The 3,688-nt window shown below is 43.1% G+C and overlaps 1 non-coding gene across 1 annotated transcript; it reads right to left on the bottom strand.

Moving 5' to 3' along the window:
- Window positions 1-775: 775 nt before the first annotated feature.
- LOC112440179 (U6 spliceosomal RNA) lies at window positions 776-882 on the bottom strand. Its single transcript, XR_003028367.1, has one exon. It is a non-coding gene; the product is annotated as a U6 spliceosomal RNA (small nuclear RNA).
- Between the last annotated feature and the right edge of the window lie 2,806 nt (window positions 883-3,688).

The raw sequence follows: 3,688 nt of genomic DNA, 5'->3' as shown, positions 1-3,688 counted from the left end.
GTTGTACTTTCAACTATAGATTTGGAAAGCAATTCAAGTTTATATTTGGAAACAAGGGAAGTATCAGTAAACATAAACATACTTTTGAAAAGAATAGGAATCACAATCCTCTAGAGTTTTTTATTATTATTATTATTATTTATTATTATTATTTTTTAAGATGGAGTTTCACTCTTCTTGCCCAGGCTGGAGTGCAATGGCATGATCTCCACTCATTGCAACCTCCACCTCCTGGGTTCAAGCGATTCTTCTGCCTCAGCCTCCCAAATAGCTGAGATTACAGGTGCCCACCACCACACCCAGATAATTTTTGTATTTTAGTGGAGATGGGTTTTCACCATGTTGGTCAGGCTGGTCTGAAACTCCTGACCTCAGGTGATCCACCTGCCTCGGCCTCCCAAAGTGCTGGGATTACAGGCATGAGCCACCGTGCCCGGCCTATTATTATTATTATTATTATTATTATTATTGTTATTATTATTATTTGAGACAGAGTCTCGCTCTGTCGTCCAGGCTGGAGTGCAGTGGTGCGATCTCGGCTCATTGCAATCTCCGCCTCCCAGGTTCAAGCAATTCTCTGCCTCAGCCTCCCAAGTAGCTGAGATTACAGGTGCCCACCACCACGCCCAGCTAATTTTTGTATTTTTAGTAGAAACGGGGTTTCACCATCTTGGCCAGGCTGGTCTTGAACTCCTGACCTTGTGATCCACCTGCCTCGACATCCCAAAGTGCTGGGATTACAGGCATGAGCCACTGCACCCGGCCTATTATTATTTTTAATATGGAAGGCTTTACGAATTCATGTATCATCCTTGCACGGGGGCCATGCTAATCTTCCCTGAATCATTCCAGTTTTAGTATATGTGCTGCTGAAGCAAGCACAAGTTTTTAACTTTTAACATATGAGAGATAAAGTTATTTTCATTGTAGCAAGGCTGTTTTGCTTCATCATTCCTCCCTCTGTGGATGGACAAACCCACTTATGTACCTAAATATTTATTAGGCCACAATAACATAGTTGTTCACTATCTTTGTGAGAGAACCATGAGGAAAGTGGTAAAAATTAGGGGTCCTTCTAGCTTTCAGGGTCTTAAGAAATAGCTGCAAGTTGCGGAAGAGTCAGGCTCACTTCATTTTGATGACAATTTTCATATGGTTGGCGTCTATAGGGCTGCAGGTATGCAGGGCCCATCTGCACAAACATGGTCAAGCATTTCTCAAGGCATAATCCACCTAGGTCCAAGGCAGTCCTTTCTGATGATTTAATTTATGTGGACTAGTCACCCTGCTGGGACAGATGTGCTTGGTGTGGAGTCCGGGGTTGGCATGATACACTCTACATAGGCAAAAGGGGTCTTGGAATAGAAGCAGTGGACAAAGATAGCAATTTGAGCTTCAGGTATTGAAGGAAATTGCTGGGAAAGAGGAGTCAAAACCATACTGGACTCAGCCCCACAGTCGTGTGACCTGTTCATTATGACAGCTAGAAGGGCCTTAGGCAGTATGCAGCCTTTTTGGTTGCCAGCAACATTATCTACTAACAATGTGAAGCCATGAGGCTATGTTCCTATTTGTGACTCTGATTTTGTGATGCTGAACCATGTATACATGGTTGTTATAACAATGATTTCAAAACTTCAAGAGGTGATAACTTAATCTACTTCCCTGGATTTAAGTTATACACATTTCCTAATTCTTCAGTCTATTAATAGAAGTCCACAGCTGCCAACTTGGTGGATAAGCTTTTATTAGATGTAATGACTTTTTCCTAACTTGGGATGTTGAATTTTATGGAAGTGTAAGTAATGTAATTTTAAAGACCTTGAAACTTGGTGGGAACTTGCATTCTTCATATTATTAAAACCATTTGGCTGGGCGCAATGGTTCACGCCTGTAATCCCAACACTTTAGGAGGCCGAGGCAGGCGGATCACCTGAGGTCGGGAGTTTGAGACCAGCCTGACCAAAATGAAGAAACCCTGCCTCTACTAAAAATACAAAAAATTAGCCAGGTGTGGTGGTGCATGCCTGTAATCCCAGCTACTCAGGAGGCTGAGGCAGGACAATCGCTTGAATGCAGGAGGCAGAGGTTGCAGTGAGCCAGCCTGGGCAACAAGAGCAAAACTCCATCTCAAAAAAAAAAAAAATTTTATCTCTCAAAAGATACTTAATTAAAGTAGGAACTCAAATAAATATTTGTACACCTGTGTTCACAGCAACATTATTTTACAATAGCCGAAAGGTAGAAACAACACAAATGTTCATTGATGGATTAATGGATAAACAAAATGTAGCAAATACATACAATGGAATATTATTCAGCCTTGAAAAGGAAGGAATTCTGACACAGGCTACAACATGGATAAACCTTGAGGATACCACACAAAGTGAAATAAGTCAGTCACAAAAAGACAAATACTGAATGATTCCACTTATTTTAGGTACTTAGAGCAGTCAAATTCATAAAGATAGAAAATAGAATGGTCGGCCGGGCGCTGTGGCTCACGCCTGTAATCCTAGCACTTTGGGAGGCCAAGGCAGGCAGATCACAAAGTCAGAAGTTCGAGACCAGCCTGGCCAACATGGTGAAACCCTGTCTCTACTAAAAATTCAAAAATTAGCCGAGTGTGGTGGCAGATGCCTGTAATCCCAGCTACTTGGGAGGCTGAGGCAGAGAATTGTTTGAACCTGGGAGGCAGAGGTTGCAGTGAGCCAAGATCACGCCACTGCCCTCCAGCCTGGGTGACAGAGTGAGACTCCGTCTCAAAAAAAAGAAGAAGAAAGGAAATAGAATGGTCATTGCCAGGGGCTGTAAAAAATTAGGAGTTAATGTTGTGTTCTTATTTTGTTTTTATTTATTTATTTATTTATTTTAGAGGCAGAGTCTCGCTCTGTTGCCCAGGCTGTAGTGCAGTGGCATGATCATAGCTCACTGCAGCCTCAAGCTCCTGGGCTCAAGCGATCCTCTAGACTTAGCTTCCCAAGTAGCTAGGACTCTAGGCACACCTGCCTAATTTTTTAATTTTTTTGGAGGGCATCTATGTTCACCACTGTACCACCAATGCTTTTTAAATTTTTTATAGAAACGGAGTCACACTTTGTTGTCCAGGCTGGTCTTGAACTCCTGGACTCAATAGATCCTCCTGCCTCAGCCTCCCAAAGAGCTGGGATTACAGGCATAAGCCACCACACCTGGCCATCCATACATCTTTATATGATACCAAGTCTTGTTTTCTGGCTTCTGGTGAGATCTCACTTTCCCAACTCTAAAGCAGGAACTCCCTGAGAGCAGAGCTTGTTTCCCTCACCTCAGACTTTGGGCACCCTGAGGCTAGAGTCTGTGCCTTCCCTCTCAGACTGTGAATCAAATCCTGGGAAAGCTCAGAAAGTGCAGGAGTGGTTTACCTCTCTTTTCTGGACTGCACTGGGACCTGTTTGTCCAGCTCTGCTTCACTCTGACCCAGTAGGAGCTGGGCAGTTCTCCAGTCCCTCATCTCTTTGCTGAATCAGGAAGTCCTCCCTCCATCCCAGGTCAACACCTGAAAGTTGGCCTTGAAAGTGTAACCGGGCAGCTTAACTTCAAAATGCATTTTCAAACCTTTCTTTTCCTTTCTCTCGGGTCTCAAGACGTAACCTTGAAGCTTACTGTGTAAACTCTTTTTTCTCCCTTCTCCTTATTCTTAAAATAT

Source organism: Pan paniscus, chromosome 5, assembly GCF_029289425.2.
Source record: "Pan paniscus chromosome 5, NHGRI_mPanPan1-v2.0_pri, whole genome shotgun sequence".
Taxonomy (NCBI): Eukaryota; Metazoa; Chordata; class Mammalia; order Primates; family Hominidae; genus Pan; species Pan paniscus.
This window is presented reverse-complemented; position numbering and strand designations above follow the sequence as displayed.